Source organism: Podarcis bocagei (genome assembly GCF_964188305.1).
Source record: "Podarcis bocagei genome assembly, chromosome: 16".
NCBI lineage: Eukaryota > Metazoa > Chordata > Lepidosauria > Squamata > Lacertidae > Podarcis > Podarcis bocagei.
The window spans coordinates 42,856,822-42,882,902 of record NC_138142.1 but is presented as its reverse complement, the minus strand read 5'-3'; the positions used below and the strand labels follow the sequence as shown (position 1 = coordinate 42,882,902).

The 26,081-nt window shown below is 44.7% G+C and overlaps 3 long non-coding RNA genes across 3 annotated transcripts; 2 read left to right on the top strand and 1 right to left on the bottom strand.

Moving 5' to 3' along the window:
• Window positions 1-4,525: 4,525 nt before the first annotated feature.
• On the top strand, window positions 4,526-6,141 carry LOC308575644. The gene is made up of 2 exons (XR_014002898.1): window positions 4,526-4,569; window positions 5,682-6,141. It is a non-coding gene; the product is annotated as an uncharacterized lncRNA (long non-coding RNA).
• Window positions 6,142-14,772: 8,631 nt separating this feature from the next.
• Window positions 14,773-16,387, bottom strand: LOC308576290. Its single transcript, XR_014003174.1, has 2 exons — window positions 16,344-16,387; window positions 14,773-15,232 (listed from the first exon to the last, which is right to left on the bottom strand). It is a non-coding gene; the product is annotated as an uncharacterized lncRNA (long non-coding RNA).
• A 6,287-nt stretch (window positions 16,388-22,674) lies between these two features.
• On the top strand, window positions 22,675-24,354 carry LOC308575654. The gene is made up of 2 exons (XR_014002906.1): window positions 22,675-22,712; window positions 23,353-24,354. It is a non-coding gene; the product is annotated as an uncharacterized lncRNA (long non-coding RNA).
• The last annotated feature ends 1,727 nt before the right edge of the window (window positions 24,355-26,081 follow it).

Genomic DNA, 26,081 nt, shown 5'->3' with positions numbered 1-26,081 from the left:
CTTTGTGAAATATGTCTGTTGTCTTTGTCCATGGAGTTTTCTTGGCAGAGAGACTGGAGCGGCTTGCCGGTACCTGCTCCAGGTGGATCACGTTTGGTCAAAACTCTCCACTGTGACCTGTCCATCTTGGGTGGCCCTGCATGGCATAGCTCATAGCTTCTCTGAGTTATTCAAGCCCCTTCGACATGGCAAGGTTTATTTGCCTGCGCCTAGATGGAGACAGTTCCCGGCATCCACATCATAAAAGACACCTTTGTTGTTCTAAGAGCAGCAAGCCTGAATCTACAAGCAGAGGAATGAACCATGCTGCCCATGCCTCATTGTTATGGCTTGTCCTCCTCAGACCCCATCCCCATGGTGTTCTCGCCACTTCCTCCTCCTCCTTCTTCCCAGAACCACTTGCAGAAATAACTTTTCCTCTTTCCACAGCATTGCCCACTGTCCCTTTCCCTCTGTGCTGGGCAGAGAGTCTTATGTTCTGTGGCTGCATGACCATTGTCAAACAAACCAAGCCATTGCCAGCCTTCAACGACCCACCCCCTGTGAGCCATCACTAGCTAGCTAGTGTTATTCCTAGCCCTTGCTAAATTCACAAATTTATTAGTTTGCTGAAATTTGAACCCTTTGTTGAATCTTGAGGTCTTGCCCCCCAAAAAAAAACCTTATAACAAAACCTTATAACAATTGAGAGCCAGTGTGGTTTAGTGGTTAAGAGCGGTAGTCTCGTAATCTGGGGAACCGGGTTCGCTTCCCTGCTCCTCCACCTGCAGCTGCTGGGTGACCTTGGGCTAGTCACTCTTCTCTGAAGTCTCTCAGCCTCACTCACCTCACAGAGTGTTTGTTGTGGGGGAGGAAGGGAAAGGAGAATGTTAGCAGCTTTGAGACTCCTTAAAGGGAGTGAAAGGTGGGATATCAAATCCAAACTCCTCCTCCTCCTCCTCCTCCTCCTCCTCCTCCTCCTCCTCCTCCTCTTCTTCTTCTTCTTCTTCTTCTTCTTCTTCTTCTTCTTCTTCTTCTTCTATTGAGCAATACTATTGGCTCATCTTGCACAGCATTGTTTTACTCCAAGGGTAACCAGTGAGATGACTTCTAGATATTGTGGGACCGGAACTCCCATCTTCTCCTGCTAGCATGAATAATGGATAGGGATTATGGGACACACCATCTTGATCATTTTTGGTCTTTATTATTTGGGAGTTGCTTGCTAGGGTTGCCATATTTCAAAAAGTGAAAATTCGGACACATGAGGTGGTTTTTTTTGGTGAAATTTGAGCTATTTTAAGGAAATTCGCTTTCATCTACACTGCCAACATGGCTTGACATACGTCCAGATTTGCCCAGATGTTCCAGCAATTCCAAACAGCAGAAAACCAGCTATGTCTTGGAAATTCTGGACATAGGGAAACCCTAGCAGCAGCTCACCAGTGTTTCAACTAGGAGTCTTTTCTCTCTCTCTCTCTCTCTCTTTTTAAATATTTTTTATTAATTTTCCAATGTAAAATTATAGAAAGAATAACATCCAATTTATCACCAACATCATCTTTTTTGACTTCCCTCAGCTCGTCTGATAATTCTCCGTCTTAATCACTTCTTTCACATTCGCTAATTTATATTGCACTATAATAATAACTTAACCTTTCTTATTCTTTGTGTGTTTTTTTACAATATTTCTACTATTAATTCTCACAGAGCTTCTTGAAAACTTACAAACGTTGCCTGATCATTACATATACTTTCCATATAATCTGTAAATTTAGTCCAGTCCTCAGTGAACTTCTGGTCTCGTCAGTTCCGGACCCTTCCTGTTAGTTTATCAAGTTCTGCGTAGTCCGTTAATTTCATCCTCCATTCTTCAATCGTAGGTAATTCTTCTTGTTTCCATTTTTGGGCCAACTAGGAGTCTTATTCTCAGTCCTACCTGGAGATGCCAGTGGTTGCAAAGGGGACAATTTGCATGCGAAACATGCTCTTCCACTGACCTGCAGCCCTTCCTGGCCCTAAAAAGTTGGGTAAGCTCACCATGGCAAAATAATATATATGCTGGCGATTTGATACATGATTTGTGAAGGCAGAATGGGCCTAGCTGAGAAAGGTCACCCAGTCCTGGTCAAAGCCCCAGACAGACATGCCAGAAAGAAGTAGGATTGGTTTGATGTTAATTAGCACCCAACCTATTATTTGGATGTCTGCTGTTGTGTGACCCGAGGCTAGCCAAGGTTGTCAGAGCAAGAGCACCTGCTGTTTTTCATTTAGCTTCAGCTTTAATGAGTGATGTGCCCATAAATCTGATAATTTTTTCTCCTTCGTTCCTTTTTTAAAAATTGCATGTGTCTACCATCTCATATGAAAGAGATCAAAGCAACTGTTCAAATGACTAAGCAGCTCAAACAGCTTATGTATAAGCATTTGAATTTAATTCTATGCCTCCATCAAATCAAATCAAAGGGAGGGGAGGGGAGGTGCTAAATAAGGTTCAGTCATACACCAGGCAGTGATGCTTGATCATAATTGGCTTTGAGAATGAGCTTAAAGGTAGGGGAATCACACTTCCCCTGTTGTGTTTAATTAAGTTACTTTATTTTTCTGTGGCATTTTGTTTTAAAAGTTGTTTCAAGCTTCCATGATGATCTGTCTGTATCTACCTATCTTTCTACTCATTACATAAATATATGCAGAGTATCATCATAATACAGTGGTACCTCAGTTTTCTAATGTCTCCGTCGATGGACATTTTGGTTTACAAATGCTGTAAAGTCAGAAGTAAATGCTTCGGTTTTCGAACATGCCTCAGAAATCAAACATGCCACGCGGCTTCCACTGAGTCCAAGATGCTGAGAACTAGCTGTCGGCTGTTGAGTCCTCGGTTTTTGAATGTTTCAGAACCTGAACGGTCTTCTGGAATGTATTACATTTAAAAACCAAGCTATAATAATAATAATAATAATAATAATAATAATAATAATAATAATAATAATAATTTATTATTTATACTCCGACCATCTGGCTGAGTTTCCCCAGCCACTCTGGGTGGCTCACAATCAAGTATTAAAAACAGTACAGCATTAAATATTAAAAACTTGGCTAAATAGGGCTGCCTTCAGATGTCTTTTAAAGATAGGATAGCTGCTCATTTCCTTCACATCTGAAGGGAGGGTGTTCCACAGGGTGGGCGCCACTACCGAGAAGGCCCTCGGTCTGGTTCCCTGTAACCTCACTTCTCGGAACGAGGGAACCGCCAGAAGGCCCTCGGCGCTGGATCTCAGTGTCCGGGCTGAACAGTGGGGGTGGAGACGCTCCTTCAGGTATACAAGCTACCACTGTACCAAGAGATTGTGTGATACACTGGTTGGTGTGTTGGGCTAGGGCCCAGGATTTGAAACTTCTGCCATGAAACTTGCTGGGGAACCTGGGGTAAACAACATCCCACAGTCCAGTCAAGTTGTTGTGATGATTAAATAAGAGAGGTGGGATCATGTATATCCCACCTTCTGCTCATTGGAAGAGCAAAACACAGGTAAAAATATTCAAAGAAGTATCGCGTACTGGATAACACAAGATGTTACACAGTATGGGGAGAGACTTGAGGGAATGTATGGATCTATCTCACTCTAGCACAGTGGTTCTCAACCTTGGGTCCCCAGATGTTTTTGGCCTACAACTCCCATGATCCCTATTTCACAGGGCCAGTGGTCAGGGATGATGGGAGTTGTAGGCCAAAAACATCTGGCGACCCAAGGTTGAGAAAGGCTGCTCTGGCATGTGCGCCTTTCATCCTGGCTTCCCATTAATCTGTGAGCAGTTGATTATTATTATTATTTTAAAAAAGAGAGTCCAAAATAACCTATTTTTAAAAAAGCATTTTCTCACAAAATAACACATTAGAAGCAGTTCTGAACATAGTGAGCCTAGACCACCGACCAGGTAGCTGACATTAGATGGGACACACGTTGGGATACAGCAGACTCTGACAGGATGTGATGTAGCCACAAGACATCTTGGAGGGATGAAGCTGGGTCTGAAAACTCCTTTATAAACTCCTTTATAAAGACGTTGAACATCAACGGGCCCAGGATAGAACCCAGCGGCACCCCACTTGCCCCTTGAGTTGAATTAGGTAGACTTGGTTTAAAGTGAACATCTGCAGGAATTTTAAGGGAAATTTAAAAAGGACCTCTGTAAAACAAAGGAAACTGTCCCAGAATGGGAGGGTGGAGTTTACAAACACCTCTAGGATACAGTTCACTGGGGGCTAACAGCCTTGGCATGTGTATGAAAAGGAGGAAAATAACAATTTTTTAAAGTGCACTAAATCACAGTTATTAACAGCTAGATAATGAAAGAGCATTGGCAGTGTATAATATGAAGATAATAAACACAGGTCAGATTTGGAACGTTTGCATAAAAACAGGTTAGATTGACTACTAAGCACCTTGGGGCGCAGAACACCTGTAGACATTTTAGGCTTCAAGGGAGGGACTTGCTCTCCTTGCACTGTATAAAAGGATGTTTGAGTCGCGATTCTTCCATCAGCTCCTCTCAGCTCCACCTGAATATTTCACTGAGAACTTGGTAAGTGAGAGAATTTCACATCTTTTATTGCCTCTTCCATATGAACTGCATGCTCTCCATCTCTTTCTTTGAACCTAGAACTGCTTCTGCTTTCTGAACTTTAGAGAGTTAGATTTTGAGGAAGATGCCTTTTCCATGGGGTCAAGTTCACAATTGTCTACGCCATGGCTAGGGAACATCTTTGCTTCTTCAGGAGTTGCTGGTCTAAAGCACCCATTATCCTTGGCCCTTGGCCCTGCCATCCAGAGCTGATGGATGTTGGAGTTCATCAGCATCTGGAAGGTCTCAGATGTTCCTTCATTCCTGGTCTACACAGACTGGTTGTAGCTCTCCAGGGCTTTGAACAGGGCTCTTTTCCTGACTTACCTTGAGAGGCCAAGGAGTGAACCAGGGGAAATGAGGTAGAAAGGCATGTGATCTACTCATTCTTTCTATGTTTCTCAGAGTTGTGTGCTTCCAACAACCATGTAAGTTAGGTGAGTGTCATCATCCCAATATTGTACACTGGCAGCAGCAGTTGTGAGGGAGGGCTAATGGTGAAAAGAGAGAAGACCCAGAAACGTAGCTAAAGTCTAAAAAATAATCACATGCACCCAAGTAATAATTTCAGGGTTTCCTGAAATAGATTTCTCAGACACCGAATGCCTGGGCAGAAAGGAATGGTTTTACATCCTTCCTCAAAGTTAATAATAAGGCAGGCAGACAGAGCTCAGTGGGGCTGGCATTCCAGAAATGGAAGCTGCCCCTGAAGGTCACTTCAATTGCCACCCCAGTGACACCACTATGAAGAAGGACGCCACTGTTCCAGTATTGCTGGTTTGGTGCATAGATGATAGGTTTTTTAATTGAATTGCTTCTTATGATTTAATATTTTCTGCTTTGCACTCTGTATCACCCAGAGCCTGCTGGTCTTGGTGATCATTATTTATTGGTTATTCTTAAAATAAATGATAAACTGCTGATTGTAAGAGGGTTGGGGGCGGACTGAAAGAGTTTTACAAAGCAGGCACTGCTGCTGATGCTGATACTATTCCTCAAAACGGAATGAATGAACCATGAATGAAGAGGGTGGATGTTTTACCCATCCTCAAAACTGCAACTTGTCCTTTCAGACCCAGCTCCATCCCTCCAAGATGTCTTGTGGCTTCGTCTCATCCTGCCAGCCCTCCTGCATCCCATCCTGCGCCCCATCCTGCGTCAGCTACCCGGTCGGGGGTTTGGGCTCACTGTGCTCCCCTTGCGGTGGTGGCATCTCAGGGGGCTTGGCCTCCTACGGTGGAGGAGTGTCATCGAGTAGCCTCGGCCTGACCTCTGGGGGCAACATTGGCTGCATCGGTCAGCTGCCACCATGTGAAGTAGTCATCCAGCCATCTCCCTGTAATGTGGTCATCCCAGGACCAGTCCTTGTTGCCAGCTGTGAGCCAGTTCGAGTGGGAGGATACACTGCCTGTGGTGGGGGATCCTCTCTTGGTGGAGGGCTGGGAAGTGGCCGCTCTAAATATTGTTGCTATTAATAGGAGAGCCCAGACAAGGTGCCGCCTCCTTTCATTAAAGCTTAGCTTCAGCATGGAACCTGTTCTCTGTGAGTTTCTTTTGTGTTCCTCCCACACTTCAACACCGCCACCCTACATTTCAATTTCTTTTCCTTTTTAAATATTTTTTTCATTAATAGCAATCCAATATAAGCCACATTAATGTAATACAAAATCTGAATACGATAAAAAAAGCCAATTATCCAATTCCAAATTAATCTTTTTTGGGTGACTTCCAATGTTCTGTTTCTCAAGAGATGATGTTCCTTCATCCTGCTCCAATCCTTTTATTTAATCCAAATAAAACAGTTCTGATCTTAATCATTTATTTTAACTGCCCCTGATGTGACGAGTTTCGTTCGTATTTAACTATGGAAGAAGAGTTTATATCTTGCAACTTTCTGTGTGATTTTTTTTTAACACTCGTCCTTCCCTTCATGCTGTAATCTATCATTTTCAGCATCCCCCCCCCCCACTTCAAGGATTCAATTTTTATTGCTCCATAGTCTCACAGCATCTTGCTTTTCCAAACCAAAAGAGATCTGGCGTCTGGTATAGCTCCAGCAGACTTCCAGCATTTTCTTCTTTGATTTATTTCCCATCCATTAACAAGCTAGTGTCTTGCCAAAGCCATAATAAATCAAAGTTAGAGTCCTCTTTAGAGGGTAATGCCACAAATCATTCCAATGTTTTCACACAGTTCCATTCTTTCAATCAATCCACAAATATTATGAAGTTCTTGTTAATTCCCTCTTGACTGTGTCCAAGGCAGCTGGCTCCCAGCTCCATCTGTTATGCCGGCTGAGACCCTACCTGCCCGCAGACTGTCTTGCCAGAGTGGCGCATGGTCTGGTTATCTCCTGCTTGGACTACTGCAATGTGCTCTACCTTTGAAGGTGATTTGGAAATTGCAACTAATGCAGAATGGAGCAGCTAGACTGGTGACTGGGAGCAGCCCCTGGGACCATATAACACCAGTCCTGAAAGACCTACATTGGCTCCCAGTAGGTTTCTGAGCACAATTCAAAGTGTTGGTGCTGACCTTTAAAGCCCTAAATGGCCTTGGCCCGGTATACCTGAAGGAGTGTCTCCACCCCCATCACTCAGCCTGGAAACCGAAGCCCAGCTCCAAGGGCCTTCTGGCAGTTCCCTCCCTGTGAGAAGTGAGGTTATAGGGAACCAAGCAGAGGACCTTCTCAGCAGTGGCACCTGTCCTGTGGAACGCCCTCCCACCAGATGTCAATGGTATAAAGAACTACCCATCTTTTAGAAGATATCTGAAGGCATCCCTGTATCAGGAGGTTTTCAAATGTTTGAAAACAACATTAAATGGTGCCCATTGCGACTGGTGGGGTGGAAGTCAGGACAGCCAAACAGTAGATGGCACCAGAGTCAATGACAAGAAGAACCACCTAATTCTAGTTTTGTCCCCATCCTCCTCCTGCTTGCTGAGTTCTATGAAGGCAACTCTGATACAAAGGAAGAGGAAACTTACAACCTCTACACTTGTTGTAAGCAAAGAGGTAGGCAGCTGTGGGATGGCTGAGGGCAGAGGTTGGTGTAGCAATGACACACTTGCCCTAATTGACCAGTCTCCATTAGAACCCTTTCACCAGATGTTTCAGAATGCAAACTTCCATCAGCACCAGCCAGAAAAGTCAGTGGTCAGGGATGATGGAAGCTGTAATTCATAACATGTAAGGGGCACCATACTGGTGGAAACTGCTCTTACAGCACAGAGGAGGAGGCATGGTCCCCAAATAACAACACTATCGAGGTCCCGAGCCTCAAGGAGGTTAGATTGTTTTCAACTAGGGCCAGGGCCTTTTCAGTACTGGCCCTGACTTTGTGGAACGCTCTGTCACAAGAGACTAGGGCCCTGCAGGACATCTTTCTGCAGGGCCTGCAAGACAGAGCTGTTCTGCCTGTCTTTGGTTTGGACTCTGTCTAACCCTTATGTTTCCCTCCCCTTATGGTCTTGATTTATCAGCTATTTTTAAATGAGGCTGCATTTTAAATTGCATTTTAACTTGTATTTTAAATAGGGGTTTTTTCCCCTCCCTCTCTTTCCCCCCTATTATGTTTTTACTGTGATTTTATTTTATTGGTGTTAGCTGCCCTCAGCCCGGCTCTGGCTGGGGAGGGCGGGGTATAAATAAAATTTTATTATTATTATTATTAAGTGATGGGATTAGAATTTAATAGTGAAGTAAATGTGGGGACGCAGGTGGTGCTGTGGGTAAAAGCCTCAGCACCTAGGGCTTGCCGATCGAAAGGTTGGCGGTTCGAATCCCTGCGGCAGGGTGCGCTCCCGTCGTTCGGTCCCAGCGCCTGCCAACCTAGCAGTTCGAAAGCACCCCCGGGTGCAAGTAGATAAATAGGGACCGCTTACAAGCGGGAAGGTAAACGGCGTTTCCGTGTGTGGCTCTGGTTCGCCAGAGCAGCGATGTCACGCTGGCCACGTGACCCGGAAGTGTCTTTGGACAGCGCTGGCCCCCGGCCTCTTGAGTGAGATGGGTGCACAACCCTAGAGTCTGGCAAGACTGGCCCGTACGGGCAGGGGTACCTTTACCTAAATGTGTCTTATTGTCAAATAAACTGTGTTCTATGCTATCCACAAAACAGAATTGATTCATAGGCTATTAATCCACTTAATAACTACCTTTACTTTCTCCTCCTTTCTTCAAGCTTCTAATTACTAGGTTCGCCTGTCTTGCACTTATATTGAACTCCCCAGGATAGTGACCTGGAATTGCTGCTGCCTGATTTTGCCACTAGATCTGTTTAGACTTAGACTGATTCTCCACGCTTGACCTTGGCTAGTTTGTACTGTGCTGCATCTGTAACCCTGTCTTCATTGTGAAAGACTTGCATGTTCTTTACCTGGGACCCTAACCTTTCAGGGCATCCCCTGGAGTGCGTCCAGTGGGGCCAAAAAGCACTGCAAATTGTGTGGCAGACATGGCAGAGGGAAGCTCTATGCTCTTTTGACATGGCAGTGATCCCTGCAAGTAGAATGGCAGTTCTGCCAACTGTCCCATTTTTAGTGGGACACCTTTGATCACAGACGCCAGTCCCAGAACGTCCCATTTTCTTGGTCTGGTGCTCTGGTGTGTGCTCTAGTCTGGTATTGGTGCCAAAGACGCTCATTCTGGTGATCAGCAGCAGCATTGCGTCAAAGACCCTTCCCATCCAGCACTCTGACACAACTCTTCTGGTCACCAGAGTGATGGGAGAGAGCATTGAGAGAGATGAGAGTGAAGGCAAGTGGCACAAGCTGATGGTGAGGGTGGGGAGGGTGAGTGGTTGGAGCGGTGAGGAAGGAGAGCAGCAAGAGTAGGGGGTGGCCTTGAGGGATGTTGTAGTGGCCCAAAGGGCAACAATAAATGTGATAATATGTACCCCTGTAAATCCTTGAGTGTGCTTCTAATAGAGAAGTTATGGTAGCCTGTTACTTTATGAAACTGATGATTTTGCAAGTTGCCGCCCCCCATTGGGGCAGAAATACAGCTAATGTGTGAATCACAAAGATACAGCTCAAAGCTAGAACCTAAGCTGCTACATGGTGCAAATGGCTACACATAATATAGGTTCCCAACATGCATACAAACACAATGTAACAGAACACGGTGGGAATCAGAACTTAATCAGCAGAAATTGCCAGTGCTTATTGCGCATGTGTATTAAACATGAAATGAGGTGATGATGTACCTGAGTGGTGAAAATTGAAATGCTTTGTTTGAAAATTTATAAATACCACTGCCTGGACCATGGGGCAGGGTTGCAGTTTTGTGGAATGATCCATCTGTTACCTATTGCTTTGCAATAAACAACGCTGGACTCCTAACTCCTCACGTTTTTGAGTTTTATTGGCTTAAACTCAAGAGATAAGCTATTTTCTGGCATACAACAGGGAGACATGGGAGGGATGTTGTCCCAGATTTTGTTTAGAAAAAGTTGGGGCACATGGAATGGGTTTCACTATGCAAGCAGACTGCAGACAATCAAGAGGTACATTTTCTGGCCAGGCAAAAGCAATCCAGGAAGATATGGTCTGGAGAGAAGATGAAGAGTTTGGATTTGATATCCCGCTTTATCACTACCCGAAGGAGTTTCAAAGCTGCTAACATTCTCCTTTCCCTTCCTCCCCCACAACAAACACTCTGTGAGGTAAGTGGGGCTAGGAGACTTCAAGAAGTGTGACTAGCCCAAGGTCACCCAGCAGTTGCATGTGGAGGAGTGGAGATGCGAACCCCATTCACCAGATTACGAGTCCACCGCTCCTAACCACTACACCACACTGGCTCTCACAAGGAGTCACAAGAACCAAATATAGAGATCTGGAAGGTCACATTTGGCCCCAGAGCCTAAAAATCCCCGTCCCTATGCTGGAGGAGGAAGAGGAGAGGATAGAGGGTGGAGAAAGACCTGTGAGTGGAGGAGGCCCCCTTTTTCCATCCGTTGGACCCCCGGGAAACTCAACAAACCTGCTGTAACCTTCCCAGAATGGCTGGCTAAACTCAGCCAGATGGGCAGGGTATAAATATTATTATTAGGTGTGGGGCAGGGCTGCCAACTTGAATAAAACATTGTGGCGCCCCAGGTAAGCATAATCAATTGCATGACGCAGTGCACACACACCACTTGAATGGGAATGCCCATCAACTTTGTGGGGGTCCAGACCCCTCAAATGTTTTATTGTGGGGGCCGGAGCCGCCACGACCCCTAGGAGTTGGCTTCTATGGTGTGGAGAGTGCAGCTGAATGGGACACAGCTGCCAAGAGCCTGAGGAAGTACCATCCACCTTGGGTCTGCCCATAAAAGCAAGTCTGGAGTGAGAGACTAGGGCAATGGCTGCTGCTTCCAGGAACTCTTCTCATTGTGTGACTTTTGTGGATGAGATGAGAGTTTGTTTGAGCCCTGGGTGAGAACCTGGAAGCTTAGAGGGAGGATGTGTCAGAAGGGAAATGAACTGATTTATACATATCAATAACTTTGTATTAGTGTGTTATTTTTCTATGAAACAGTGTTATTGTAATATTTTGTTTAAGTAGTCTGTTGTTTCTTCAGTTTTCTGTACACCACTTAGATATATTTATAATCAGTATATAATCAGTCAGTCAGTCAGTCTGCAGTTGCTTTACATCCTTTGCCACCTGCCACCTCAGGTAAGCTTTATTCCTCTTGTATCACAATGAAGAAGATTTCCAGATTGAGGTTTAGCAATATGAAAACACAGCTGCCTTTAATAGTTTAATGAATCAATTAACAGACTAGGAGCTAAAGGATTAAATAAAGCACCTCTGATCTTCGGCTGATTCATCACCATAATATTGTGTGCCCTTGAGCTGTGGAAAAAGTGTGGGAGGGATATTTCTTCACAAGTACCTTGTCCCAGTTCAATTGGGCTTAGAACAACAAGATCTCTGCAATGGTTACCGTTGTGAAAAGTGTATTTGTGAATGGTTCAAGCCTATTGTAGACCACCAGAAATTCACATGCTATTAAATTTCTAAAGTTGTCCTAATAGGGTAATGTTTCAGGAGTGAATTCAGTTTGGCTTGCATATAAAGGTTATTCTATGAAATCAGTCTGCACTTTGGTGTCAGATGCTAAAAGAAGACTCAGGAAGCAAACTTTGAAGGAAGGCTATATTTATTGAAATATCACAACTTTGAGGATTTGCAAGAACCAGTAAGCTGCCGAGACCATATAACATTGGTCCTGAAAGACCTACAATGGCTCCCAGTATGTTTCTGGGCACAATTCAAAGTGTTGGTGCTGACCTTCAAAGCCCTAAATGGCCTTGGCCCAGAATACCTGAAGGAGCGTCTCCACCCTCATCGTTCTGCCCAGACACTGAGGTCCAGCGCTGAGGGCCTTCTGGCGGTTCCCTCCCTGAGAGAAGTGAGGTTACAGAGAACCAGGCAGAGAGCGTTCTCGATAGGGGCACCTGCCCTGTGTTACACCCTCCCTTCAGATGTCAAGGGAATAAACAACTACCAGACTTTTAGAAGACATCTGAAGGCAGCCCTGTTTAGGGAAGTTTTTAATGACTGATGTTTTAATAAAAAAATTCCTTCCAGTAGCACCTTAAAGACCAACTAAGTTAGTTCTTGGTATGAGCTTTCGTGTGCATGCACACTTCTTCAGATACACTGAAACAGAAGTTGCCAGATCCTTCTATATAGTGAGTATTGTGTATGCCATCAAATGCCAACAGTGTCCTTCAGCTCTCTATATTGGACAAACAGGCCAAACCTTACGCCAAAGAATAAACAGACATAAATCTGACATCAAGAATCACAAAACAGAGAAACCAGTAGGAGAACACTTCAATCTCCCAGGACATTCTATACAAGATCTCAAAGTAGCTGTTTTACTACAAAGGAATTTCAGAAATAGACTGGAAAGAGAAACTGCTGAATTGCAACTCATTACCAAACTTAAAACCATGGAGAGACCTGGTCTGAACAGAGACATTGGATTCTTATCTCATTATACATGACTAAGCCATTTTTCACCTTCTCACCCCTTGCCTTTTCCTGTAAGACCTATTACAGTCGTTAAGAGTCGTCAACAGGCTCATCTCAGCTATCTGCCAATCTCCCATTCCCACCACCCTTCTGAGTAATACCCCTCCCCACCTTCTCACTATATAGAAGGGTCTGGCAACTTCTGTTTCAGTGTATCTGAAGAAGTGTGCATGCACACGAAAGCTCATACCAAGAACTAACTTAGTTGGTCTTTAAGGTGCTACTGGAAGGAATTTTTTTATTTTGACTATGGCAGACCAACACGGCTACCTATCTGATGTTTTAATGTATTTTTAATCTTTTGTTGTAAGCCGCCCAGAGTGGCTGGGGAAACCCAGCCAGATGGGCAGGCTATAAATAAATTTATTATTATTATTATTATTATTATTATTATTATTATTATTATTATTATTAGCCTGATTTACCAACTATATCTACATAATCAGGGCATGGAAGCTTCCGAAGGTGGAGGCTTCAATTCCCTTCCTACTCATGGACAAGTTTGCAGGCATCATAGAAAGGGATTGAAAGGAACCCTTTCTCCTTGGCTGCTCTGAGTACCTCCAGTATATGAACTCAGCCAGTCTCATCTTGGACGTCCCAGGCCACAAGAAGGTAAGGCTGGCCTCAACCAGGGCTTTTTCAGCTGTGACTCCGATCTGGTGGAATGCTCTGTCCCAAGAGACTAGGGCCCTGCGGGACTTGACATCTTTCCGCAGGGCCTGCAAGACAGAGCTGTTCCACCAGGCCTTTGGCCAAGGCACAGCCTGACCCCCTCCTTTGGCAATCCTTACAGAACTCTAGCCCATGGTTGCCATTAATTTGATTTGAACTGATTTTATAATGAATTGATTTTAGAATGCTGTATTATTTTACTGTTGTTAGCCGTTCTGAGCCCAGCTTTGGCTGGGGAGGGGGGGATATAAAATTATTATTATTATTATTATTATTATTATTATTATTATTATTATTATTATTATTATTATTATTATTATTATTCCCTGTGGCTCTGCTGGCTCAGCGTTCAACCCAATGTGCATGCCAGATGAAAGGGCAGCCCCAAAAAACCCCTGCAAAGCCAAGCAGGGCGACAAAGAGTGCCTTTAATGCAATACTGCCTCATTTGATTAACCCACCACTCTTAACCTGTCCCTTCCTTCCCAGACTAGCTGCCAATTAAACCAAGCAAAACCAAACGCTTCCACACAGAGTCCTTCCAGCAGCATGAAGCAGACTCTGGTCCTAGCTATTGCTGGCCTCCCTGAATGTGACAGCAATTCCATCTTGCCTCTAAAGCAAGAAATAAAGAATGAAAATGCAGGCCACCGTAGGTTGTGGTGCCATCCAGCGGTCAACCTGATGTTTCACATGGTACAGGGACAGAATGTCCACGCATTCTGAAATCTGAAAGAGAAGATGTTTCAGGGCATCTAGGGATTCCAACCTCTCCCTATTAAAAGGGAAGGTCTGATCCTGATTTTTGCTGCTGGTGGTCTTCTTTTGCTAGCATATTGGAATTTGGAAAAAAAATAAATACATACAAGTCCCCTGCTTGTTAGCCGCCCTGAGCCCGACCTTGGCTGGGGAAGAAGAAGAAGAAGAAGAAGAGTTTGGACTTGATATCCCGCCTTTCACTCCCCTTCAGGAGTCTCAAAGCGGCTAACAATCTCCTTTCCCTTCCTCCCCCACAACAAACACTCTGTGAGGTGAGTGGGGCTGAGAGACTTCACAGAAGTGTGACTGGCCCAAGGTCACCCAGCAGCTGCATGTGGAGGAGCGGAGACGCGAACCCGGTTCCCCAGATTACGTGACTACAGCTCTTAACCACTACACCACACTGGCTGGGGAGGGTGGGGTATAAATAAAAAATATTATTATTATTAATTATTATTATTATTAATTTATTTAAAAAAACAAAAACCAGTCTAAGGAGACAAACTTAACTGTCCCCCTGACACTTTCCTTTGTTTAGTATTTAGCTTAGCATAGTAAAATTGCTCCCATGCCCATACAAAAAAAAAAAAAAAAAAAAGGTGTTATGCATTTTAGGGGTCTCGATTAGTGCTGGAAATTGAAATGTGGGGTGGTGGTGTTGAAGTGTGGGAGGAACACAAAAGAAACTCACAGAGAACAGGTTCCATGCTGAAGCTAAGCTTTAATGAAAGGAGGCGGCGCCTTGCCTGGGCTCTCCTATTAATAGCAACAATATTTAGAGCGGCCACTTCCCAGCCCTCCACCAAGAGAGGATCCTCCACCGCAGGCAGTGTATCCTCCCACTCGAACTGGCTCACAGCTGGCAACAAGGACTGGTCCTGGGATGACTACATTACAGGGAGATGGCTGGATGACTACTTCACATGGTGGCAGCTGATTGATGCAGCCAATGTTGCCCCCAGAGGTCAGGCCGAGGCTACTCGATGACACTCCTCCACCGTAGGACGCCAAGCCCCCTGAGATGCCACCACCGCAAGGGGAGCACAGTGAGCCCACACCCCCGACCGGGTAGCTGACGCAGGATGGGGCACAGGATGGGATGCAGGAGGGCTGGCAGGATGAGACGAAGCCACAAGACATCTTGGAGGGATGGAGCTGGGTCTGAAAGGACAAGTTGTGGTTTTGAGGATGGGTAAAACATCCACCGTCTTCATTCATTCCGTTTTGAGGAATAGTATCAGCAGCAGCAGCAGCACTGCCTGCTTTGTAAAACTCTTTCAGTCCGCCCCCAACCCTCTTACAATCAGCAGTTTATCATTTATTTTAAGAATAACCAATAAGTAATGATCACCAAGACCAGCAGGGTCTGGGTGATACAGAGTGCAAAGCAGAAAATATTAAATCATAAGAAGCAATTCAATTAAAAAACCTATCATCTATGCTCCAAACCAGCAATACTGGAACAGTGGCGTCCTTCTTCGTAGTGGTGTCACTGGGGTGGCAATTGAAGTGACCTTAAGGGGCAGCTTCCATTTCTGGAATGCCAGCCCCACTGAGCTCTGTCTGCCTGCCTTATTATTAACTTTGAGGAAGGATCTAAAACCATTCCTGTCTGCCCAGGCATTCGGTGTCTGAGAAATCTATTTCAGGAAACCCTGAAATTATTTCTTGGGTGCATGTGATTATTTTTTAGACTTTAGCTCCGTTTCTGGGTCTTCTCTCTTTTCACCATTAGCCCTCCCTCACAACTGCTGCTGCCAGTGTACAATATTGGGATGATGACACTCACCTAACTTACATGGTTGTTGGAAGCACACAACTCTGAGAAACATAGAAAGAATGAGTAGATCACATGCCTTTCTACCTCATTTCCCCTGGTTCACTCCTTGGCCTCTCAAGGTAAGTCAGGAAAAGAGCCCTGTTCAAAACCCTGGAGAGCTACAACCAGTCTGTGTAGACCACGAATGAAGTAACTTCTGAGACCTTCCAGATGCTGATGAACTCCAACATCCATCAGCTCTGGATGGCAGGGCCAAGGGCCAAGGGCCAAGGATGATGGGAGTTGTAGACCAGCAACTCCTGAAGAAGCAAAGATGTTCCCTAGCCATGGCGTAGACAATTGTGAACTTGACCCCATGGAAAAGACATCTTCCTCAAAATCTAACTCTCTAAAGTTCAGAAAGCAGAAGCAGTTCTAGGTTCAAAGAAAGAGATGGAGAGCATGCAGTTCATATGGAAGAGGCAAGAAAAGATGTGAAATTCTCTCACTTACCAAGTTCTCAGTGAAATATTCAGGTGGAGCTGAGAGGAGCTGATGGAAGAATCACGACTCAAAGGTCCTTTTATACGGTGCAAGGAGAGCAAGTCCCTCCCTTGAAGCCTAAAACGTCTACAGGTGTTCTGCCTAACAAAGTGCCTACTAATTAATCCAACCTGTTTTTATGTAGCCTTTCCTTACCTGACCTGTGTTTATTATTTTCAAATTGTACACTGCCTATCCTCTTTCATCATCTAGCTGTTAATACCTGTGATTATTTAGTGCACTTTAAAAAATTGTTATTTTCCTCCTTTTCATAGACACAGGATTTTTTTCCAGCTGGAATCTGCCAGAACTCAGTTCTGGTAACCCTCTGGTGGACCCCATTGCCAATATAAGGTAAAAGGTAAAGGACCTTTGGATGGTTAAGTACTGTCAAAGGAGACTATGGGGTTGTGGCGCTCATCTCGCTTTCAGGCCAAGGGAGCCGGCGTTTGTCTGCAGACAGTTTTCTGGGTCATGTGGCCAGCAGGACTACTAAATCGCTAATGGTGCACGGAGGACCATGATGAGTGCCAGAGCGCACAGATACACCGTTTACCTTCCCGCCGGAGCGGTACCTATTTATCTACTTGTGCTAGTGTGCTTTAGAACTGCTAGGTTGGCAGGAGCTGGGACAGAGCAATGGAAGCTCACCCCGTCATGGGGATTTGAACCACCAACCTTCTGATCAGCAAGCCCAAGAGGCTCAGTGGTTTAGACCACAGCGCCACCCGCGCCCCTTGCCAATATAAGAGAACTTGGGAGGCATTTGTGGTGAGTTCCAGCACCTCTTTTTCTAGGAAAATAGCACTGCATACACTTGTCAAGACTGCAAGCCCCCTTCAACTGCATCCTCAAGATGTTTGTACACTCCATTTTCTCATTCTGGGACAGTTTCCTCTGTTTTACAGAATTCCTTTTAAACTTTCTTCAAAATTCCTACAGATGTCAACATTAAACAACGCCTTCCACATTCAATTCAAAGGACAAGCACGGTGCTGCAGGGTTCTGTCCTGGGCCCGTTGTTGTTCAACGTCTTTATAAATGACTGGGATGATGGAATTTGCAGATGACACCAAACTGGGAGGGAAACTAATGCTGCAGAAGATGGAACTGAGATTCAAGATGACTTTAACAGATTGGAGAACTTAGTGGATCACAAGCTTAACAGGCTTACTGTGGGTAGGCAAACTAAGGTCCGGGAGCCGGATCTGGCCCAATTGCCTTCTAAATCTGGCCCACGGACCGTCTGGGAACCAGTGTGTTTTAACATGAGTAGAATGTGTCCTTTTATTTAAAATGCATCTCTGGGTTATTTGTGGGGTATAGGAATTCATTCATATATTTTTTTCAAAATATAATCCGGCTCCCCACAAGGTCTTAGGGACAGTGGACCAGCCCCCTGCTGAAAAAGTTTGCTTACCCCTGCAGTCGAATCAACAGTGTTATACATCAGCAAAAACAGCTAAGGCTATCAACAGAAGTATATTGTCCAGATCAAGCAAAGTAATAGTCCCACTCTATTCTGCCTTGGTTAGACCCCAAATGGAATACTGTGTCCCACAGAATACTGGGTGCCACAATTTAAGAAGGATATTGACAAGCTGGGAGGTGTGCAGAGGAGGGCGACCAAGATGGTCACGGTCTGGAAACTAAGCCTTATGAGGAATGTTTTGAGGGAGTTGGGTATGGAGGCAGTGAGATATTTTACTTTCTTGGGCTCCATGATCACTGCAGATGGTGACAGCAGCCACAAAATTAAAAAACGCCTGCTTCTTGGGAGAAAAGCAATGACAAACCTTGACAGTATATTAAAAAGCAGAGACATCACCTTGCCAACAAATGTCCGTATAGTTAAAGCCATGGTTTTCCCAGTAGTGATGTATGGAAGTGAGAGCTGGACCATCAAGAAGGCTGATCGCCAAAGAATGGATGCTTTTGAACTATGGTACTGGAGGAGACTTTTGAGAGTCCCATGGACTGCAAGAAGATCCAACCTCTCCATTCTGAAGGAAATCAGCCCTGAGTGCTCCCTGGAAGGACAGATCCTGAAGCTGAGGCTCCAAGACTTTGGCCACCTCATGAGAAGAGAAGACTCCCTGGAAAAGACCCTGATGTTGGGAAAGATGGAGGGCACAAGGAGAAGGGGACGACAGAGGACAAGATGGTTGGATAGTGTTCTCCAAACTACCAGCATGAGTTTGACCAAACTGTGGGAGGCAGTGGAAGACAGGAGTGCTTGGTGTGCTCTGGTCCAGGGGGTCACGAAAAGGCAGACACGACTAAACAACTAAACAACAACAACAATCCTGGAAAACTGACTAAGAGTAGATATGGTAGCCATCTTCAAATATCTCGAGGGCTGTCACATGGAAGGTAGAGCAGGCTTGTCTTCTCCTGTTCCAGAGGGTAGGGCTTGAACCAATGGCTTCAAGTTACAAGAAAGGAGATTCCAACCGAACATCAGAAAGAACTTTCTTTATTGAAGATTTTCTTGGAAGAGCTTTCTGATGGAAAGAGCTGTTCAACTGTGGAACAGTCTCCTTCGGGAGGCTGTAGTCTCCTCTTCCTTGGAGGTTTTAAAGCAGAGCTTAAAAGCATTGTCATGGGTGTTTCAGCTGAGATTCCTGCATCACAAGGGATTGGACCACATGACTTTTGGACCTTCCAGTTATAGGATTCTTCGATTCTAGGATTTATGGTCATGGAAGCTTGCAGCAACTTTTAAAAAGAAAAAGAAAATAACAGGGGAAGAGAGATTCTGCCAAACTTTAGATTCATTCTCTAAATCAATGATGATGAAGGCCTGGAGATCGAATGAAGCTTCTTTAGCACCTCCCGTCTCTTTGATTTGGTGAAGCCATAGAATTAAATCTAAATACTCAGGCATGAGCCATCTGAGTTGCTAAAATGCCCAGTCACTAGTATTTGCTTTCTTTAATATTAGAGGGTTGGAGTGTCCAATTTTGGGATGAGATGCTCAGATCTTTATGGCTCCTATTAGATTCTGGCTCTCATGGGAGTCATTAAAGCTGAAGTTATTAAATGAAAAACAGCAGGTGTTCTTACTCGGACAGCCTCAGGCAGCACCTTTTGGTATAAACACCACAACACACTTCCAAATAATAGTCAGGTTGGGTGCTAATTTGTGTCAAACCAACACTACCAATTTGTGATTTAAGAATATGTTTGTGTAGGGTTTTGATGAGGAACGGGTGGTCTTTCACAAGCCATTTACAGATCTCCTAGCATATGCATTACAGTGGCACCTTGGTTCTAAACTTAATCCATTCCGGAAGTCCGTTCCAAAACCAAAGTGTTCCAAAACCAAGGTGTGCTTTCCCATAGAAAGTAATGCAAAATGGATTAATGCGTTCCAGACTTTTAAATACAACCCCTAAAACAGCAATACAACAAGAATTTTACTATCTAACAAGACTACTGATCCATAAAATGAAAGCAAGAATCAGTGTAAAAAAATAGGTAAAGAGACCCCCGACCATTAGGTCCAGTCGCAGTCGGCTCTGGGGTTGCGGTGCTCACCTCACTTTACTGGCTGAGGGAGCTGGCGTTTGTCCGCAGACAGTTTTTCTGGGTCATGTGGCCAGCATGACTAAGCCCCTTCTGGCGAACCAGAGCAGCGCACGGAAACGCCGTTTACCTTCCCGCTGGAGCGGTACCTATTTATCTACTTGCACTTTGACGTCCTTTCGAACTAGGTTGGCAGGAGCAGGGACCGAGCAATGAGAGCTCACCCCATCGCAGGGATTCAAACTACCGACCTTCTGATCAGCAAGCCCTAGGCTCTGTGGTTTAGACCACAGTGCCACCCGCGTCCCTTAATAATCAATGTACTGTACTATAAAATAAATAAGACAGTATTGTAGATGATAAAAATTAAAATTACTTTTTTTCTTACCTGCACGGATGATACTCATTGTTTGGATGGGGGGGGGGGTATCCATTTCCACAGTCACACAATCAATCAATCAATCTATCAATAGCTGAACTGGGTTCCACACAGTCACAAAAACAAATTAACCAAAAAAAGCCTCAAAAACAAAAATACAAAATAAATAGCAAAAGCAACAGCACCAAACCTAATCCATTCCAGAAGTCAGTTTGACTTCTGACATGTTCAAAAACCAAGGCGCAGCTTCTGATTGGTGCAGGCGCCCTGGAAACAATAGCTGACAACCGCACCAGAAGTTTGGCTTCTGAAAAATGTTCAAAAACAGCAACACTTTATTTTGGGTTTTCAGTGCTTGAGAACCAAGGCATTTGAGAACCAAGGTACCACTGTATTTTGCCCTTGTGAGGTTCACCAGCTTTTTAGATTGGGGGCAAATTTGCAAACCGGGGAAACCATCATGGGCATCACAAACACTGCAACCACACGTGCATCACAACTTACTCTATTGCTTAAAGTTGTGGGTCTGTCACCACTTCCATTTGTCCAGTGCTTTCTTACAATTTACATCAGATCAGCAATACTTGTCCAAATTTTTTTTCATTCATATCCTGGAACAAAAATGTGAAAAATTGCTTTTTACCGCTGTATCGGAACAAACAAAAAACTTCTTAAAACTGGTTCTCTACCTCACACTAATATTTTCCAAAGCTCTCTCTTTTTGCACTCATAAAGGCATTGTGTTCAAGCGCATATATCTGAGCAAAAGCCGTTTCCCTTTCCAGTGCCAATGTGTGTTGGCTGTGCGAACCCAATGTAAAAGTTGGTAATGACTGGGGAATGTACACCATTAAAATTGCCCCCGCTTCCATGGCTGTTAAGGAGGTTAGGGTCTTGTGCTGCCAGCACAATTCCTCTACATTAGGGACTATGTGGATAGCATTCCTTTAATGTCAGTTGAAGTAAGGCCAATTTTTCAACTTGCGCTTGTTGGACTCTCTGTTGGGGATTCTGGAGAAGCAACAACATGATATTGTGTGCTTGTGCAAAGAATCACAGACTCTCCAAGTGTCTCTAATTTCCAGGCATGTCCCTGATTTAGAGAAACTGTACAGTGGTACCTCTGGATGCGAACAGGATCCGTTCTGGAGCCCCGTTCGCATCCTGAGTAGACCATAACATGCGACTGCGCGACTGCACATGCACGGGTCGCGTTTCGCTGCTTCTGTGCATACGCGTGATGTCATTTTGAGCGTCTGTGAATGCGCGAGCGGTGAAACCTGGAAGTAACACATTCTGCTACTTCCGGGTCACCAAGAGGCGTAACCTGAAAACGCTCAACCTGAAGCATGTTTAACCCGAGGTATGACTGTACTGGCTTCTGATTTGATCCTGGAATGTCCCACTTTTACTTAGGCTGTCCCTATTTTGATAGGAGAAATGTTGGAGAGTATGAAGTTATTCCACCCTCGAGCTGTCTGAAGGCAATCATTCTTTAGTGGGAGAACTGCACCACAAAATTCAGATAAGCATACATTTCAAGGGACGCGGGTGGTGCTGTGGGTTAAACCACAGAGCCTAGGACTTGCTGATCAGAAGGTCGGCGGTTCGAATCCCCACAACAGGGTGAGCTCCCATTGCTCGGTCCCTGCTCCTGCCAACCTAGCAGTTTGAAAGCACATAAAAGTGCAAGTAGATCAATAGGTACCACTCTGGCGGGAAGGTAAATGGCGTTTCCGTGAGCTGCTCTGGTTTGCCAGAAGCGGCTTAGTCAGGCTGGCCACATGACCCGGAAGCTGTCTGCGGACAAACGCCGGCTCCCTCAGCCTATAGAGCGAGATGAGTGCTTCAACCCCAGAGTCGGTCACGACTGGACCTAATGGTCAGGGGTCCCTTTACCTTTTATACATTTCAAAGAATGGCTAAGTTTCAATTTTCATATTGTTTTGGAAACTGTAGATTTGATAGATTCAGTTTTAAATGCATATCAAATCAATTTTCTCCTGCATCCAAACTAAGCCCCCAGAAATCTGAAAGACAAGAAACAGAAGCCATACTGTTGACCTTGTTGCCCAAATGGTCCTGAAGAAAATAGCTATTGTGACCTACCTTTAAAATTAATGGTCTGCTTCAAGGAAACTAATCTACTATGTGGTGCTTAGACTTGTAATATTCTTCAATGAAAAGAGAAATTAGGGTGGAACAAGCACACCCAAACTTCCAGGATTAAGAAGGGGCAAGTGATCACAAACCAAAGCAGGGCTGTGATTGGAGCACCTTGACTTATGAGGAATACAGTAAATGATAGTCCTTGTGACCAAAGATGCCTTCTGGCTTCTTTGAAAACTGTATAAAAGCTCTCTGCATTGCTTGACACATCCAACAGCTTCTATCGACTCCTCTTGACTTCTCTTCTTCATCAGCTCTCACCGGTAAGTTGGATTTAACTCAACTTTCTTTACAGCTTGTAGATTGTGAGGTGCTTTTTTGCGGTGGTGTTTTAAAACAAGTTTACTTGCTCTTACACTTCTCAAAATGACCGTCATTTTATGAGGTCCCTCTACCTTCCATAAATGATCAACACCTGCAGCTTCATGGACCAATGAAGCACCAGCTCTTGGGTCCAGTTTGTGCTAGGACAATGTCTCAGCTTTTTCTGTAGATGTAAAGTGGTACCTCGGGTTACATACGCTTCAGGTTACAGACTCCGCTAACCCAGAAATGGTACCATGGGTTAAGAACTTTGCTTTAGGATGAGAACAGAAATTGTGCTTCTGCGGTGCAGCGGCAGCAGGAGGCCCCATTAGCTAAAGTGGTGCTTCAGGTTAAGAACAGTTTCAGGTTAAGAATGGACCTTCGGAACAAATTAAGTGCTTAACCTGAGGTACCACTGTACTTGCCTGTCTTCCAAGGTGGAGATCTGGGACTGCATCCAACTAAGTCCTACTCAACATAGACCTGTTGAAATGAATGGACTTAAGTTCAATATGGCCCTTGGTTCCAAGGGGTAAATTCTGAGTAAGTCTCACATGCATTGGCGTATTCATTTTTGTTCTTCACATCTTGTTCCAGGCTAACCTTCAACTCCTCCAACATGGTGTCCTGTTGTCTCCCATCTTGTGCCATTTCCAGTGGACCCATCTACCCAGTTAGCAGCTGCTGTCAACCCTGCTGTTCTCCATCCTGCGTCTTTCCTAGTGGACCCATCTACCCAGTTAGCAGCTGCTGTCAACCCTGCCATCAACCCTGCTCCTATTCATGTGGACCCATCGCTCCACTGTGTATCCAACCTTCCTGCCAGTCTTCCTGTTCTCCATCCTGCGTCTTTCCTAGTGGACCCATCTACCCAGTTAGCAGCTGCTGTCAACCCTGCCATCAACCCTGCTCCTATCCATGTGGACCCATTGCTCCACTGTGTATCCAACCTTCCTGCCAGTCTTCCTGTTCTCCATCCTGCGTCTTTCCCTGTGGTCCCACCTACCCAGTTAGTAGTTACCAGCCTTCCTGTATCTCATCGTGCCTGCCATCCTGTGTCATTCCAAGTGGGCCCATCTATCCACCTAGTAGCTGCCATTCTTCCTGCATCCCAATCAGTATCTGCAATCCCTGTTGTACTCCTTGCTAAAGCGTCAAGGGACAACCCCCCGGTACACAATCCTGTTGGGAATTGGAAAAAAATATGGTACGGATTCATGGCTAAGCTTATGGGTGTAGGGTACAGGTGCCAAAAATGCTAAGCTTTCACAGTTCTAGCTGAGGTTGGTTCTGTGCCTGCACAGCATCTTTGAGACTCAGTCCCTGCATTGATGTTCTTTCACCCTTTATTTTCTGGAAAAACCCCTTTGCTATCTTTAAAGATGGCTCTCTTTAATCAGGGAAGTGTGACACGTTGTGGTCGGTTTTCCCTGCCAAAGGAGTTCTGTTTGCATTCCCATTGCAAGTAGTAGATTCAGTTCACCCACTGCTCCCGTCTCTTCATTGTTTTCTATGTGGTATCTTCTTGAAAACTGCAAATGGTCTTGGTCTGTTCACTTCATGCTTCTTTCTCAATAAAGTCTACTCTATGCAAGGAAATATTTGCCTCCTGGTCTCTTTTAACTCCTTTGTTATACAACTCAGCAACAACAGAGTCCACCAAGTCTGAGGAACAGATTAATGCAGAGATGTTACTCATCTCTGACTATTGACAGTGCTGTCTGGGGCTGATGGGAGATGGAGCCCAGCAATATAAGAGCAGAGGTAACTGCCTTATGCTGAATCAGTCCTTGGTCCATGTGACTCAGAATGGTCTGACTGTAGCTCTCCAGAAATCCAGTCTCCCCCAGTCCCATCTGGAGACCCCAATCATTCAATGTGACATTTTCTGCAAAGAAGAAGAAGAAGAAGAAGAAGAAGAAGAAGAAGAAGAAGAAGAAGAAGACGAAATTATTTATAACCCGACCATCTGGCTGGGTTTCCCCAGCCACTCTGGGCGGCTCCCAACAGAATTAAAAGCACAATAGAACATCAGACATTAAAAACTTCCCTAACCATGCTCTATCATTGAGCTTCCTCAAAAGGAAGCCTCCCATAGTGCTTTACTTACACTCACATTTTTATTTATATATATAAAAAACACATTAAAATAAAATAATCCCAATTACACCATCAGGAATAGGTTGACTATTCCTGCATAAATGGCACATATTTGAAAATGTCAATTTAATATTCTGTTTCCTTTGAAGGCAAGAGTGGATTCAGCCTGCCAGATTGTAGGCAGATACTTTTTCTTTCATTCCACCCACCCCAGAACTGGATGTAACTTGAAGGCACGGTCACGTCTTTTAAAAGGAATGGAGACTGCTCATTTTCAGAATGATTGCAGCAATGGGTACAGTAAGGGAACATACTTTGTAGGGTTGAGGTGGGGAAAAGTGTCATGGCTGGAAAACGTCATCCACCAATAACAACCCTGTTTCCCCTTAGGATTCTGGTCCCCTGCATGGCTAAAATGGGAAATCTCCATTCGTTTCCATAGGGAATGGTATAGCTGAGGCATGTCCAACTCACAAGAGAATGTGATCTACTCCCAGTATATATATGTGTGTTTTTTAGGGGGGAGTGCCCAGAGTTGTTGATTCATGATCCCGCGATCTACCCACGATCTACGAGGATCACCCCGGTGATTTACCTGTTGATCGCAGCCAACCGGTTGGACAGGTAGATAAATCCCTTTAATTGAATGGGATAAATCCTTCCCCGAAATCCCAGCAGTTTTGTAGGGCCGGGGGAAATACTCCACGTTGATTAAAAGTCGGACCAATGCAATATCACCTGCGGGATCTGCAGTCTTTCTACCAGACCCTTGCTAGGCATAAACGCTCCAAAGCAGAACTCAACCAGAAAAGTCTCCTGGAGAGGAAGATAGACGAAAGTGCCTCAGCTAAGTGGAGGTTCCAGGTTTGGTCCATGGAAGGCCTAAGTAGGGCTGGCAGAGAACTCCACCTGGAACTCTGGAGGGCCGCCACCAGTCAGTGTAGGTTAGTTATTTATGTATTTATTTATTTATCACCCACCTTTCACTGTATGGTCACAGGGTTGGTTACATCATTAAAAAGCAACATTAGAAACAATGGTTGAATGATAGTGAGCCAGAAAAACCAAGATTGACTAAGGATCTGGCCCACTATAAGGCAGCGGACAGTTTTCCTACCAACTCTTCAGTCTGTATCAATGCTGCACAGAGTACCGAGGCAAAGAAAGCTGAAAAATCTGGACTCCCTCCATCTAATAGTAAACAAAATAGTAATAATAGTAATAAT